Source organism: Triturus cristatus, chromosome 9 (assembly GCF_964204655.1).
Source record: "Triturus cristatus chromosome 9, aTriCri1.1, whole genome shotgun sequence".
Taxonomy (NCBI): domain Eukaryota; kingdom Metazoa; phylum Chordata; class Amphibia; order Caudata; family Salamandridae; genus Triturus; species Triturus cristatus.
In genome coordinates this window covers 942523077-942540706 of record NC_140592.1, presented here as the reverse complement: position 1 = coordinate 942540706, position 17630 = coordinate 942523077, and the positions used below count along the sequence as shown (strand labels likewise).

Genomic DNA, 17630 nt, shown 5'->3' with positions numbered 1-17630 from the left:
ATATCAATATAAATGTGGGCCGGGGTAGGGGGTCTTCGGGGATAAAACGGGGGGGGGGGGCAAATTTGTTTTCTTTGTCCCTCTCTCTCTCAATAAAAAAAATTAAAAATAAGAAATCAAGAGAGCCACAGGTAATCATAAATGTGGCAACTGTACTATATGTGACCACTGCATAGTGAGTAAAATGACATCCAGAAGCTTGAACAACTGTTGGAGTAGTAATATTGTTTACCTGTTATTATACCCATGCTTATATGGATAGGTGGGTGAAACAGGTCCAGAGTTAAGGCTCTGCCTCTTGGATCACAAATCAGCACTAAAACAGGAAAACCTAATGCGCACCTAGTTGAACATTATATAGAAGCCAAATATGGATACCTTGATTTCCACAGGTTTATTTTACAAAAAATGAAATGGAACAAGAGGGTTGGATGCCTAGAATATAAGAGAAGGTTAAGAGAAAACTGGTACATCTCCAGACTCAACACTGTGAGGAATGGACTTAATTTGAGAGAAGACTGGATGAAAATCATTAATTGATGGCTATAATCATCTATGATATGAAGTCAAAACGACTATATACAACCCAACGGCCATTGGCTCAGTCTTATCGATAGGCTACAGGGCTCGAAGAATCCACTCGCCCGCTCGCATTCGCGAGCCAGATTTAATTAGGGAGAGCTATTTTTAGGAGGAAGGAAGACTGACATTTGACCTCTGTCTCTGAAAGCAGAGCAAATGTGACAAGATAGCAAGATTTAAAGGCATCTTTATTGCTCACAAAGTGAATGAGCAATAAAAATGCCTTTAAATCTTGTTAACTTCTCACATTTGCTCACAGAGGTCAAGTGCATTACAGTTAGGTCAAGTAGATTTTTGAAGTTACTAGACCTGCAGGTCTATTGAGATTTTTTTGATTTTTTGAGCCCTGCTACACCCACAGATTTATAGGGCTGGGTATCAGCCACTGAGAGCTTGTATGTGGAGTGCTATCAACTGAATTGGATACACACTGAATGATGGGCCATCTCTATAAGCACTCACAAGAACAATTTGGGGCTTCTCATTTACCAAATAACTATGCCTGGTAAGCCCTAAAATTTATAAACTGTCTGGTTAATAGGAAACAGAAGGTTAACATTGTACATACGAATACACCACAAAACGGCGCAGCTGTGATGATACAGCATTTTTAAAAAACAATATCTTTATTCGTGTTCAGTACAACTGGGAAAAACATTTTTTTAAAAACACCACATTAGTTACACTGTATTATAACCAGATCTAGACTTATCATACCTAGAACTTCTGCAGTCAGTTGGAACTTGCCCACTCGGAATACCATGTATGTGGGGGAAGCGCGGGAGGGGGGGTAAATAGGCCCCCACAATAGTCTTTCCATTTACCCCAGATTTTTACCCATTGTTTTGGACCGCCTCTATTGGTGTAGACATTTTTTTCCGCTACCATGTTTGTGTCCATAACTTTTTTGCATTCCATGCCATATAGGAGCATCATGCAGATCGTTGTCTCCCAGTCAATACTCAGGTCTCATCATGGTGGGGGGAGTGGCACTTGCTTCCTAAGCCATTTATGAGGCGCTGTCGATCACGGGTAATCCCTACATGTTTCTGCTGTGCCTGGCGATTAAGGGCTTTGGGGTCTGGGGCCCTCCATCCAGTCCCAGGCCTCCTCCGCCAAGGAGAAGAACCACTTTTTGTCTTCTGCCATGACCCTTAAGCGGGCTGGAAACATCATGTAGTATTTAATGTTTTTTTCCCTCATAGCTCTTTTTACGTCCAAGAAGTTTCGGCGCATTCTTTGTACCTTAAGCGTGAAGTCTGGAAAGAATGTGATGGTGGCGTTATCGTATTTGAGAGGTGGAGCACTTCGAGTCGTCTGCAGAATCACATCACGGTCCGTATAATTGAACACCTGAGCTACGATGGGACATGGGGGAGCCCCTGGACATGGGCGGGAGCCCGGCACCTTGTGTGCTCTCTTGACAGAGAAGAACTTGGATAGGCCGTGGGGCTGCAGTTGTTTCAGCACAACATCTTCCACAAAGAGTTCAGGGGTAGGGCCTTTCACCCTCTCTAGAACCCCCAATATTCGAATGTTATTGTGTCTTGAGCGGCCCTCCGTGTCAACCCAGGCCTCCAGGTCTCTTGTGATTCTCCACAAGTCGGCCCCTTGGGTTTTGAGGGTGGCAGTTTCAGTCTCTAAAGCCGTTGTTGTTGCTTCCACCTCTCGGACTCTGGCCCCTTCATTGCGCAGGTCTGCTCTGACCAGCGTGAGTTCTGAGTTCATTATGTCTATTTTACCTTCAAGTGCTGTGCGCACTACCTGGATGGCAGCCATTTCATTGTGGAGCATGAGCGTCTCAGCGTCAGTGGAGCCAGTCGTCTCTTGGGTCAACTGCTCCATAGCACCGCCTGCAGCTGAAATCTCTCTGGGAACCGCATACTTGTCCAGCTTGGTCTGAAGGCTGCCCATTGGGCCCTTCCCCCCTGTCAATGTAGTGCCTGGGCCCTTGTTGTAGCTAGGGTGCTGGGTGTAATCTTCTGCATGAGGCGCAGGAGTAGCGTACCGTATTTACTAATGCCTGCCGGGGTGTCAACAGCATACCTCGCGGCCTGTTGGCATTCCGGCAGTCCCTCACAAGCCCTTCTGAGTAGTAAAATGGTCATGGACAGCTAGGCCTCGCAGGTTCAGGTTCACTGCAGCTCGAGACAACCGCCAAGTTTGCCCTCCGTTGCTTCCCAGGGGCTATTACTCCAACACTACCGGTCTCCAAGGGGGGGGGTGGGGACAGAGTCCCCGCTCTCGCAGGTGTTTAATACTATCAGGGATGTAGCGCTAGAAATTCTCTGAGTGGGTTCCTGCTTGTCCGGTGCTATCCCGTGGGTCCGCACCATGCACAAATTTTAGTCGAGAGTCGGAGCCCCGCCCCCTTAGGTCAGTCAATACACCGCCTCTCACCTGGCAAGTCTATTGTTTGCAGTCCACCGGCTCTACTGGGCAGGCCCGGCGAGTTACGCTCGTGCTCTTCTGCCTCTGTGATACGGCCCACTAGTGTCTTCAGAGGTTGTGGGGCCTGACACCTCCTTCGCCGCACCACCCCCCTCCAAGCAGCTCCTCACCTCTGCACTTGCAGTGGCAGTGGCAGTGGCTCCCCGGCCGGCCTGGAATAGAGCGGATACCAGGGCTTCAGGCGCCGACTCGATCATCACCGTAGGACCGCTGCCCCCCCACCACCTGATCACCTCACTACTCAGGATCGGGCAGAAATCAGGATCACCGCCAAGCGCCACAGCTCCCCTGGAACTGCCCACTTGTGGGCCTCTGCCTCTTGACTCCACAGGTCCATCAGGTGGGTGCACATGGCATGGCAGGCCTCATGAGGCAACCCGCCACTGATGTCAGGCAGATCAGCCAGGCTCCAGGTCGCAGTTCGGGAAATCGGCAAAGTTTTGTTATGCAAAACGAACAGTTTCAGAGCTGTTGTCTGGCGCTAGGATCGGATTTTGTAACAGATGGTGGGGGATTGGACATTAGAGGCTCTGAGCTGCTCTTTGCAAGTTGCCATCTTGCTCGGCAGACAGCCACGCTCCAATGATACAGACTTTTGATCTAAGCAATAGAATAAATGATTGGGGACAATGGAACGCATGAGACTATTAAGAGGCTCTAAACGTTAATAGTATTTTAACCAAAACAATGTTGGAATCTTATGAATGTATATATCTATGAATTAATCAAGCCTACATGGTCTGAACAGGTAAGAATCGACTAGCGGATAGGAAGCAGATAAATAAAATAGGTAACATTAACACATTACAAAATGGAGCAGCCTTCATTACATGGGTCCCTCCATCAAAAATGACGAAGTCAATGATTGGTGAGGAAAAAATACGTCACACCGGAAGGAGGGATAAGAACGCCTTGGAATATGGCATTATCCCTAAAACACAGCAAATCCAACAAGAAAGATGGTTAGACGCGTAAACGCAGTTAAGCACTTACGAGGTAAGGGGGCTAGGCTTGGGTGGCAGATGACAACAGTGATCCCTGGTTGATTAGGTAGGCTTTGTAACATCCCGTAGTGATTTGAGAGGAGGTAGATGGTGTCACCAGGACGGACCGCAGTTAAATTCAGTCACCCCCTAGGTTAGTCGAGGCAGGCTCTGGAACACCCTGTAGTAATATGAAAAAGAGGGGAGTGGCTATTGTCCTGTGAATTATTCCGGACTGTGAAGGAGGTAAACTCATGGAAGATCCATTTCCATTCGATGTGAGGAATGTGGAGGTTAATCTAGTATGCGAGACAAAGACGACTATGATCATAATACACCCCAACATGAAACATGGGTCATACGAGAGATTAGGATGGCTAAATAATGGAAGGTTGAAAGCCCCATTAGATAATCCCAGTAGTGAAATTGATAAGGACGTAAATTTGGGCTAAATAGGAGTAGTTTAATATATGTAGACATTAAACAATAATCATTGGCTTTTAGGCACTGGGAGGCCTGATCAGGCAACCAGCAGCCCCACAACCGATTTTGTATTGGCAAGAAAGCCTGGAGGTTGATAAATTCTATATAGATCCCTCAACTCATAGAGGAAGGTAGGAACATGTATTCACCCAAATGAGGTTGAGTGAAATACCAATGTTAGGGCCCGTAGTGATTGTTTAAGCGGGGGACGTGAGTATTCGCTTGAGTCAAATGTCCTGGGCCATTTACCAATAAGCACAGCGGCTTTGGATTAGTAATGAAAAGATCGAAGGAGTACCAAGCTAGGTACCCAGTTGCCGAGTCTTTATATATAAAGACACCCCACCATCATTATGCATTCGAGTTAATAGTTTTTGCGAGGAATGGATTGTGGCACAATGATTAAAAGGGTAAACAAAATTCTGGACTAAATGTGGTATGTGATGTGAACAACATTTGGGAGATGTAAGTCATGGTAAAAATAAATGAATGGTACTGTAGCACGAACTGGTGAACCACCAAGCCTGAGTTCGAAAATTGTTACAAGAATAAATGGAATCGAATGGATATCTGTGTTCACAATTATATATGTATTCAATGAAAAAACCATAGGTTTCAGGGGCGTTATAGTTAGCTACACATTTCACTCGTACAAAACCATAGAAATTCGGCGGTTATAGTTAGTTGAGCTAACTATAACTCACGCCACCGCAATGGACTGCTGATGATGTCACATATTACATCATACATGACATGGTCAGTGACATCTCAAATGACATCACTGATGACATCACTGATGACATCATCCAGTGACTGTGTGTTTCTGTAAAGTTTAAATATGTTTTATAAATATACTGGCCAAGGTATATTGAAGAATGAGTGGGTGTATAAGTGTGTGGATGGAGGATTTAGTAGGTGCGTGACTGACTGTATAAGTGAGTGATTAAATGTGTCTTACTGAATTCATGGGTTAGTGACTAAACTGTGTGAATGTCTGTATCAGTCTGTCTATTGCTGTGTAAGCTGCTGCATTGGTTGATGAGTAGCTACATGAGTGTCTATGTGGGTTATTGATTGGTTGCCTGAGTATTTGTATGGGTGCCTGAGTGTGTGGGTGGGTGGGAGGTGTGTGACTTTGTGCATAGATGTGCAAGTTCTTTATTCACTGGGTGTATGGGTTCAAGACTGCATGTGGAAACAGCTGTATGGGTGGGTGAGTGTGTGTATGGGTGTGTTGGTGAGTGAATGGATATCTCAGTGCTACATGTCCAAGTAACTACATATGTAAAACGCAGTGCATGAGAGAGTTGGAGTATATAAATGACTATACGTGAGAGCCAGTGATTGTGAGAGTGCTGTATGGATGAGTGTGTACTTGTATCAGTGATTGTATAAGAGAGTAAGTATATGTTAGTATCACTATGAATAAGTGAGGTTGTGTGTGTATAACTGTATAGCTGAGTAAATAGAAGTGTGATTGATTCTTTGCATGACTGACTAGATGTGTGAGTAACTCTGGATGAGTGGAGGTGTGTGTTTGTATAGGTGTATGAATGCCTATAATAGTGTTGTATTGATGAGTCACTGCATGTATGAGAGACTGTGTGGGTGAATGAGTGGATGTGTGTGTAGACCTAGGAATCAGTGCGTGCGTACGTAGTAACTGGTATTGGTGTCTCTATTGTTTCGAAATTGGTAGTCTGTATTTTAGAGTGGGTGTATCAAAGGTTTTATTAAGGTATGAGGAGGGGCATCAGATTTTCACGTGGATGATGTCATCAGTAATGTCATTTGAGATGTCATCAGTGATGTCACTGGCCATGTCATGAATTATGTAATATGTGACGTCATCAGCAGTGCATTGCGGGGGTGTGAGTTATAGTTAGCTCAACTAACTATAACGGCTGAATTTCTATGGTTTTGTATGAGTGAAATGTGCAACTAACTATAACGTCCCTGAAACCTATGGTTTTTTTCAGTGAATTTCTAAGGTTTTCTTAAATGCTAATTTGTAACTAGAATGTCCCTGAAACCTATGATTTTTTTTAGAGAATTTCAAAGGTTTTTTAAATGCTAATTTCTAATTATAATGTTCATTAAACCTATAGTTTTTTCAGTGATTTTAAATTCTCATTCCATTCTCAACCTGGTGAAAACAGCAGATATTGCCAGTTTTCCAGCGATAGCTTCCGCCCAAAACAAATCACCACAAATGAGAGCAACAACTAACGCTAATAATATGCACAGTAGGCGTTCCTATGCAAAAATAACACGAAAACACCACTTCCCAATATTTTCAACGAGCAGCCAAATCTGCAGTGTGATCCAAAAACAGGCAATAAGCTGCGTTAGCAGTAGGAATGTAACATCTGTCTTTTACTGGTGTAAAGTAGGACGACTACCTACAGGGTGAAAGGGAGCCCGCAAAGAATCACATCTGAAGACCAACACATATCATAGAGCTACTGATCATGCACCTCCCACACCCAAGAAGGCCACAAAACCCACTGCCACCACCCTCAGGACCTCCCCCCAGACCACCTCCCTCCCCTACTACCACCGAGGCAGCGCACAACAGCACAGCGAACCTTCCAAAAACGGCATGGCCCCTCAGCCACACAATAGCTGAATGTTGCAAGATGTGGCAACCAAGCATGTGTGGAGGACGCAAGTCACCCACCAATAATAATGCACACAATACCAAGTGTAGCGGTGATGTGCTGGACAGACCTCACTAAGCAGAGCACAAACCTCGCCATGTGTACATATACTGCTGGTGCTTGTAGTGTTGTGGACAGTGGACGCAACCATGTGACCTCAGGCAGTGGGGAAGATCTCAGTCATGTACCTGTGTTGGCGTCCCCTGTAAGCGGAAGCGTAGTGGGCTGGTCCAAATTACGCCACTCCAGCGTACAAGTGTGATTAAATAGGCCGGGGCTCTGGGCGTGGTTCACTTGTGTGAAGGCCAACGCGTCTGCCAGAGTGGCGGTCCTCATCCTGCCACGTGGCTGCCACCATGACCGCGGACCTCCTCGACACAAGCCCCCTGCAAACACAGCGGCACAGCACCGCAGAGTTACATCTGTACACACTACTGCCTTCGATCTACACGGCGGACAGTAGGACTCACAATTCAGATGGAGTCGCAATTGCAGATGACGCAGTCCAGTAGGCAAGACACATTGCTCGAAGTGCGGCTCGCCCAGACCACGTATCATCGCAGGCTGCTTACACGCTGAAGGCCAGAGGTACCACTAACTCAGTGGACCACAAGTCAATGCCACGTGGCCTTACTGAGGCAGAATTCATTAGACAAAAGACATTGCTACCAGTGCAGCCAGCCCGGACCACGCATCATCGCAGAGTGCGCACACGCTGGTTGTTTCAGGTGCCACTAACTAACTGCACCACAAGTCATCGCCACGTAGCCTTATTAAGGCAGAATTCATTAGACAAAAGACATTGCTACCAGTGCGGCCCGCCCGGACCACGCATCATCGCAGGGTGTGCACACACTGAGTGCTACAGGTGCCACTAACTCACTGCACCACAAGTCATCGCCACGTGGCCTTACTGAGGCAGAATTCATTAGACAAAAGACATTGCTACCAGTGCGGCCTGCCCGGACCACGAATCATCACAGGGTGCGCACACACTGAATGCTTCAGGTGCCACTAACTCACTGCACCACAAGTCATCGCCACGTGGCCTTATTAAGGCAGAATTATTAGAAAAAAGACATTGCTACCAGTGCGGCCCGCCCGGACCACGGATCATCGCAGGCTCCGCACATGCTGGTTGCTTCAGGTGCCACTAATTGTGCAGTTGAACTCAACGCCACGTGGCTGTGGGCCCTTGCTGACCGCTGCCTCCGGCCTACACTGCGGTCAGCAGGGCTCACAATTAAAATTGAGTCTTGATTCATTAATTACAGAGTCCAGTAGGCAACTAACTACAATGTCTTCGAAACCTAACTAATATCCTTTTAGTATCCTTGCTTCAAGAACTTTTTTGACATCAATTATAGCTTTAGTACAATGACCAAATTCATCTTGCAAGTCCAAAGGAACACTGAATGGCAGTCTACACTGCGGACAGCAAAGCTCACAGTTCGAATTCAGTTTTGATTTATTTATTGCAGAGTGAACTGTACTCTATGTCATTGGATTTTCTCAAGAGGAAGTCACAAAAAGCATTCCTCGATGTCTGTGCTGACTACTGCCTTCGATCTACACTGCGGACAGCAGGGCTCACATTTCAGATGGAGTCGCGATTGCAGATGACGCAGTCCAGTAGGCAAGAGACATTGCGCCCAGTGCGGCCCGCCCACACCACGCATCATCGCTGGCTGCGCACACGCTGCGTGCCACAGCTTCCACTAACTATACAGCTCAAGTCAACGCCACGTGGCTCTGGGCCCTTCCTGACCACTGCCTCCAGTCTACACTGCGGTCAGCAGGGCTCACAATTGAAGATTAGTACTGATGCAAATTGTATAAGAGACTATAATCGGTTAAGAAAACCAAATGCTCCCAATCTGTGCAGCTAAAGTAAACGCCAAGTAGCTGTGGGCCTTTGCTGACCACTGCCTCTGGCCTACACTGTGGTCAGCAGGGCTCACAATTGAAATTCAGTCTTGATTCATTAATTTCAGAGTCCAGTAGGCAACTGACTATAACGTCCCCGAAACCTACACATTTCGACAATGTATTCTATACATATTTCATCTTTTGTTATCTACACTGCGGTCATCAGAGCTCACAATTTACATTGAGACATGATTTATTAATTGCAGACAGAATTGTTCTCTATGTCCTCGGATTTTGTCAGGAGCAAGTGACAAAAAGCATTCCTCGATGTCTGTGCTGACTACTGCCTTCCATCTACATTGCGGACTGCAGGGCTCACAATTCAGATCGAGTTGCGATTGCAGATGACACAGTTCAGTAGGCAACAGACATTGCTACCAGTGCGGCCCTCCCGGACCACGCATCATCACTAGCTGTGCACAAACAGAATGCTTCTGATGCCACTACCTCAGTGCACCACAACTCATGGACCCTTTATGATAGAATCTTTTGTGTATGATTTCAGATCTGCTGCCCCTACCTCAGTGTACCACAAGTCATGAACCCTTTAGGATAGAATCTTTTGTGTATTATTTCACATCTGGTGCCCCTAACTTAGTGCAGCACAAATCATTGACCCTTTATGATTGAATCTCTGCGTGTGATCTGATGATTACTGTTGTAATTGTTGCCAGCACCAACCATTTCCGGAGGGCTGGCTTACACTCACCCCACACGCATCAAGCACAGACACATGCCCTTACCCAGTTACACTATCTATCTGTGTCCGTGTGTTCATTATGTATGCAACATGCTGCCCCTGGGCCCTACCACATTACATTGTGCTCTGGTCAGCGTATGCAACCAACTTACATTTGACAGTGGGAGAAAACGTTGGTTATGTAACTTTGTCTCGGTCATTGTACAAGTACGTACGTAGAGACTGGATGATTAGAGTAGTGCAAGGAGAGTGTATAGTGAATTTATAAGTGCGTGGGGATTTCCGGAGAAATTGTACAAGTACATATGCTGGCGCAGCCCAACTCCAACGACGAGCTTGTCTCTAATTGGCTGCCCTCCATGTCCCAAAAACTGAAATTTGGGCTTTGCATAGCCCTGTATTGCTACAGCTGCAATACTCCACTGAATGTGCAATAAACATTCACATCCACACAGATGTGTCATGTCCACCATCTTTCTTGTGTGGAACTATGGATGAATGTAGGGTCAGTGATTCCCCGTACCTTCCATGTTGGCCATGTTGTGGCACTTGGGTCACAGAGTGACACATTGACGCTTGCGACCCGGGTGACGGCAGCACTACAACAAGAACACCCGCATGGCGGCCAGTGTTGCCACATTTTTTAAGCATTCTCTAGCCCAAAGCCAACAAAAAGGTAGCCCAATATTGCTACTTTAAGAAAGATGGGGCAGGGACATCGTCAAGCAGGTGGTGAATGCATTGGAATTGATGTTGCAGCAGGCTGCCAAGTAAATATTTGTCTAATAAAGCGCTTTAACATACTACTTTGCTGGAGTGCTGTATTTATATTTATAATCTGGCAACTAGCACAAACCACAATTTTACCACACAACCGGGAAAAATATAGCCCAATTGTGCATGATGTAGCCCAATATGGCAACAGTGTCACATCAGTTGATTCCTCATACAGCTCACGATGGAGCCACGCCCATAGCTCCGGAGTCATTCTTCACAGCCTCACACAGGACTGGCATACGTCAGGCCAGCCCACTCTGCTTACGCTTACAGGGAAGGACAACAACGCTACATGGCCCAGATTTTCATTGTAGTGATCTACTGGTCACAGGTCTAGTTGTCAGTATGCCACAGCCATTCCCTCACGGCTGGTATACACCCACACCCATCCAGCACAGGCGTCACAGGACACGTGACCCTACCAATAAAAAAGACCGGGCACACATGCTCTACGCCATTTTAGAGTTGCTCCCACCGCATGCACTGTGATGGCCCGTCCCGGTGGTCTGGACACCTCATGTAGGCCTGAGCCATCGAACAGGGGGGCCTACCGCCACGTGCGTGGCCTCACTGGTCACTGAGTTAGTGGCACCACAAGGACTGAGCAGGTGTGCAACCTGTGATGATGATAGGTGCACTAGTATGTCCTCTGCCATGGAAAAATCAAGACATAGCTCCAAATGTAAGACTTGTAGGCTTGCGGAGCGCAGCTGCATGATGTGGAGGGTGCCCTGTCCGCGAAAAGGTGAGCAGTGAGGCCTGGGTGCGCAGCGGTGGGCAAATACGTCTGGGCGGCGAGAGTTGATGAGGTGCAGCAGCCTGGATACAGAAACGCGGAACAGCGATTTAGGCGTACGCAGTCGTACATACTCTGCCATTACTAATTCTGTACTATGTTTCAGATGTGGGAGCTTGAGGGCTCCACTAGATCCCGGCACGTGGTTGGAGACAAGGCGGTGGCGTAAAGATGAGCTGTGAGCGTTTTGTCCACAGTATGGGCACTCTCTGTCCCTCTTCATCTCTTCCTTTCTCTCCTTCACACTTTCTCTCTTCCTCTCACACTTTCTCTTTATCTCTCTTCCTCTTTCTCACTGTTTCTCTCTCTCTCTTCCTCTCTCACTGTTTCTCTCTCTCTTCGTCTCTCACTGTTTCTCTCTCTCTTCCTTTCTTTTCTCTCTCTTCCTCTCACTGTTTCTCTCCTTCTCTGTCTTCCTCTCACTCTTTCTTTCTCTCTCTCTCCTTTGATGGGCGCATGACGCACAATCTTATCTTGCTTTTTGTCTAGCAGGCCTGCGATGATGCGTGGCCATCCTGCAATCAACACTCAACCTAAATTGTGAGCTCCGCTGCACCACGTGTACACAATGGGTGATGAGGTTTCTTCGGTTCTCTCTCACTCTTTCTCTCTCTTCCTCTGTCTCACGCTGTTTCTCTCTCTCTGCCTCTATTACACTGTTTCTCTCTTCCTTGTATCTCACTCTTTCTGTCTTCGTCTCTCTCTCTTCCTCACTCTCTCACTCTTTCTCTCTTCCTCTCATTCTCTCTCTTCCTTTCTCACTCACTCTCTCTCTCACTGTTTCTCTCTTCATCTCTCTGTCTTCCTCTCTTTCTTTTTCTCTCTCAATACCACTGTTTCTCTCTTTCTCTGTCTTCCTCTCACTCTTTCTTTTTCTGTCTGTCTTCCTCTCACTCTTTCTTTCTCTCTCAATCTCTCTTTCTCTTTCCTTTGATGGACGCATGACGCACAATCTTATCTTGCTTTTTGTCTAGCAGGCCTGCGATGATGCGTGGCCATCCTGCAATCAACACCCAACCTGAATTGTGAGCTCCGCTTTGCCGCGTATACACAATGGGTGAGGAGGTTTCTTCGGCACGTGGTGGACCCGCTTTGACACACGCCGGTGGCGGAAGGTGAGCAGAGGCTAGTTTGCGCAGCGGTGGGCAGTCACCTCCGGGCAGTGGGAGTGCATGGGGTGCAGCAGCCAGGGTGCGCAGCGACTGTCATACACCTCTGGGCAGTGGGAGTGGATGGGGTGCAGCAGCCTGGGTGCGCAGGGGCGGGCAAACACCTATGGACAGAGGGAGTGGATGGGGTGCAGCAGCCTGGGTATACAGCAGCGGATAGACACCTCTGGGCAGTGGAAGTGGATGGGGTACACTAGCCTGGATACACGAAGGCGGGACAGCGATTTAGGCGTGTGCAGTTGTATGTACTCATCCATTACTGATTCCATACTATGTTTCAGATGACTAAGCTTGAGGGCTGCCCTATATCCTGGCACGTGGTTGGAGACACACCGGTGGCAGAAAGGTGAGCTGTGAGGATTTTCTCCACAGTGTCAACACTCACTCTCCCTCTCCATCTCTTCCTTTCTGTCACTCACTCTCTTTCTCTGTCTCTTCCTCTCTCTCATTCTTTCTTTCTCTTCATCTCTTACACTGTTTTTCTCTTCCTTCTATCGCACACTTTCTCTCTTTCTCTGTCTTCCTCTCTCACTCTTTTAAACTTGAGGGTGCACTATGTCCCAGCACGTGGTTGGAGACACACCGGTGGCACAAAGGTGAGCTGCAAAGATTTTCCCCAGTGTCAACACTCCCTCTCCACCTCTTCCTTTCTCTCTCACACTTTCTTTTTCTCTGTCTCTTCCTCTCTCTCATTCTTCCTCTCTCTCACTCTTCCTCTCTCTCACACTGTTTCTCTCTCTTTTCCTTGTATCTTACTCTTTCTCTCTCTTTCTCTGTCTTCCTCTCTCTCTCACTCTGTCTTTCTCTCTCTTTTTCTGTCTCTTCCTCTCTCTCTTTTTCTCTCTCTCTTCCTCGCTCACTCTTTTTCTCTCTCTCTTCCTCTCACGCTGTTTCTCTCTTGTATCTCACTCTCTTTCTCTCTCACTTTCTCTTTCTTTGTCTTCCTCTCTCACTCTTTCTTTGTTTCTCTCTCTCTCTCCCCCTCACTCTTTCTCTCTTCCTCTTTCTCCTTTGCTGGATGCATGACGCACCATCTTATCTTTCTTTTTGTCTTGCAGGCTGTGATTCACAAATGGTCCAGCGATGACACGACATAGCTGTACAGAGTTTTATTTGTTGTTGTTTTGTTTTAATAAAATGTTTTATATGTAAATCCGTACATGACTAAGATTCTTATTTGTCCAACCTAAAGTGACTGTCCCATTTGTTGGTGGGGGTGAGGGGGGATGGCGGACAAGGAGCTCCTGCTGGGGGATGTCGGAGCAGTGTTGGGTGTCTGACCTGCATGATCATTGCCTCCATTGCATCTGTTCTCAGAGACTTACGAGCCGGCGGGCTGGCTCATAGATGAAGAGCTGCGAGCCGACTGGCAGGCTCAGAGGGAGAACCGCGGCCCGTCAGTTCGCAGAGGGAGAGCTGCGGCCAGCTCGCAGAGGAGAACCTGAGGGCCGACTGGAATTGGGAAAGGTGCAGACCGTCGGCTTCCAAAGGGATAGCTGAGGAACAGTGAAGTGGGTAGAGGGAGCGTGAACGGGGTATCTCGCAGAGAGAGACCTGCGTATATTTGCAGTCTTGGCTTCACAGATCCAACTGCGGGCCCGAGAACTCGCACCCGAAGAGCTGTGAGCTGACAAGTGGTTTGCAGAGGGAGACTTGCGGGCCCAAGAATGTTGTTGGAGGTATGCTGTTGATGGGGGAAAAGGGTGCGTTACCTGCTGATATAGGGAGACGCAGCGTGAAAGAGGTATCTCGGACAGAGCTCCAGTATTATAAATTGCCCCCGGGACCTTTCTTTTATATTTTCACTCGATGCAAGGCACAAGATGGCTGCTAACACTTCCTGGTTTGAAGTGTTAGCAGCCAATCAGAGGCAAGCTCGTGCTCGAGAGTTAGGCACCATCCAGATATATATAATTGTTTTCCTTTAATATCTCAAAAACTACTGAACGGATTTACACCATTTCAACAAAGCCACGCTTTCTGGACCAAGACCTTTCTCCCTGCCAAATTTGGCGTAATTCCGTTCAGCAGTTTGACCTGTAGCCTTCTCTAAAGTTTCCTATGGAAAATGCATTGAGAAAACACTTTTTCTGACCCCCCTTTTTTCTCAGCCCCCCCATGACCTATCACCCTGTAATAGGTCTTCGCAGCTGGATGGCTCCGGTTGTGGGTGCAAATATCTCGCAATAAACTTGCTTTCAATCAACAACCAACCTTGTACGTCCTCAATACACCCCTAAACTTTCAAGATACAAGCTGATCAAAAAAGAGAAACTTTCTGGAAAATTTAGTAAAGATTTGTCAAAGTTATAAGCACATGGAGGGCTCCAGGAGGGGGGCCGCGCAACATGAGTGAAGCCCCGGGTCTGCGGGGACCCCAGCGGGCCCCCACTATTATTTTTTAAGAAATGCCACCGGTACCTAGCCCACCCTGGGGTCTCATTAAAATAAAACGCGGGAACCTGCGACCCCAGCGCGAATTCCGCCGATATATATATATTTTTTTTTGTAATGCTTTCTTTGGCCCTGAGGGTCCTTCTGGGACCCCCTGAGTAGGCCTAGGGGGTCAGGGTGTTCCTACCCTGCCCCCTTCTCTTGTTTTATACCTTTGTTTGTCTGTTTTCTGGTGACTCGCTTCTACCGAGTCACAAGATGGCTGCCAACACTTCCTGGTTTGGAGTGTTGACAGCCAATCACGGTGAAGCTCGTGCACGAGACTTAGGCTCCGTCCAGAAACTTTTATTTTTCCAATCTCTCAGCAACTACTGAACGGATTTACACAATTTTAAAAAAAGGTCGCTTTCTGATCCAAGCACTACCTTTTTGCCAAATTTGGGGTAATTCCGTTCAGTAGTTTCGGCTCTAGCCTTGCACAAAGTTTCCTATGGAAAATAGATTTTTTGACTCTTATTCTTTGAATTTCTCAAAAACTACTGAACTGATTTACACCATTTAAAAAAAGGTCGCTTTCTGAACCAAGCTCTACCTTTCTGCCAAATTTGGGGTAATTCCGTTCAGCAGTTCGGGCTGTAGCTCATCGCAAAATTTCCTATGGAAATTAACATGGGGAAAAGGCGTATTGAGACCCCCCCTTTTTTCTCAGCCCCCGCTTGACGAATCACCCCAAACTTTCAGGATAGGAGCTGACCTGGATAGACTTTTTTGGGAGAATTTCGCGAAGATTCGTCAACTGACGCCAAAGTTATTAGCAAATCAAAAAATGCTTTTCCTATGGAAACTAGGTTGTAACTATAACTACCTACTGGCAACCGCCAGTAGGTAATATAATCTTTTTGGTTAATGGTTTTAACTGTAATATATAATCATGATCAATGATATGTTTAGCAATTCAAGTATTTATGTTTACATTCAGGTTTTAACAATTAATATTGACATGTGAGAGATATTTTGTTGTCTTGAAGGTGGTGGTCGGTATTGGCTTCAAATCACCAAAACACATTGATGCATATATAGTGCTAAAATCTGTGGAACAGACGGGCATATTAGATAAGAATTGTTTCTGGATCATGTGCGTGTATCCGATTATTTAGACTATTTAGCATTTTACAAAGACAGTATGTATTGTTGTGTGTTCTCTCTCTCCTTTATTTGTCTATGCTTTTTATTTTCTATTGTGATGTTAACTTGGTATGAAAAAATATTTATGCAAAAGTAATCTTTTTCTAAATTCATGAAAAATGTAATGAGTTTTACAATATATATGAAGGATTAGGTAACATTACAAGTACAGTGTAACTTAAAACAACATTTTTATTCTATTAAACATATGATAGTGGTAGTAAATGTTGTGGTACGTTACTCAGGCTGGGGATCATGCATACGAGTGGTGGATAAATGAGAGAATGCATATATAATGGAATGCATTACCCCAAAGGTAAAACCTTGCTACTTTACAGTTTCTTTAAATATTGACTGAGACAACTGCATATTGACTTTCTAGGACCCCCTGTGTGATGGCCCTAACCTCTGGGAGACTGCCTATCACACCCCTAGGAGGTCTTGACTGGCATATGTTCTTTTTGCCCTGCTAGCATAAATTTTTGAATGATGATGTGGGGGCAAAGTACATGGTGCCACACACTTATCCAATGTCCGGGGGAAAGTTCTGCTCCTTCATGGCACTTCTGTTGGATTCTCCTCAAGGACAGAATTGTAATATCCCGCAGACGGTAGCATGAAGAGATTCAGGGATGTTTCACATACCCATATCTTGCTCTCAGACACCCTTTTTAGTGCCATCCATAGGCCCCTCAGAGTAACACTCAATGACGTTCGAACACCTCTGACTCGTAGGTGGAAACCCCTCAAGACTCTCCAGTGTAAGGGCCTTGCATTATGGAATGGATAGGCAACTTCGCACCTGCATTGGACACCCTCACCCAAACAGCTCACTCCACCTCAATATCCTCCCAAACAGAACTTTTTCTGTGTCTAACGTTAATTGCTGGGGAGAATTTGACTTTCCCTATAAACACTGCCATGTGAACAACAAAGAGTGCAAGTGGACTGCCTGAATTAATCTCAGCCACAGGTAATCAGGCGGACAACGCCTGGTCAGTAAGATTGGAGAGGGGGCGTGAACTTCAGATTTCTCAACAATAGCGCTGGCGTATCTACTTTAAAAAAAAAACCACTATATTTTTCAAACTACTAAACATTTTTTAAGACCTTCAAAACAGAGCCAAGAGAGCGAGTGTTTTTGTCTGTGTGTATGTAAAAAAAAAAACAATAGACACCTCATAATATCCGACTGAAAGCACCTGTACTCGACTATTTACTACAGAATACATTTTAAGGGGGGGGGGCGTAGCACCCTAAACACCCCCTGAAACTACGTCCCTTCTGGCAATTATTTTGGGTGACATTTCTGTGCCACCTTTGCGACACTTCAGGCAGAGGGCAGCCACAAACTAATTACAGGTTGCTGACATTAGCTTTAGAATTCCTTTAATAACATTTTCTTTTTTACTGAGTGAGTCACCCTGGGTGGCACAAGTATGCCCAAACGTGGGGCCCATAGCTCGTTTCATGGTCCTTAAGATGCCAACCGGGCTCATCACGTCTTAGATTGATGGTATT

General features: G+C 46.3%; 1 long non-coding RNA gene across 1 annotated transcript in view; it reads right to left on the bottom strand.

The window, feature by feature from the left end:
* The window catches only part of LOC146799116 (uncharacterized), a 52699-nt gene that overhangs the window by 34277 nt on the left and 792 nt on the right, over positions 1 to 17630 (bottom strand). The gene's annotated exons all lie outside the window — the stretch shown is intronic.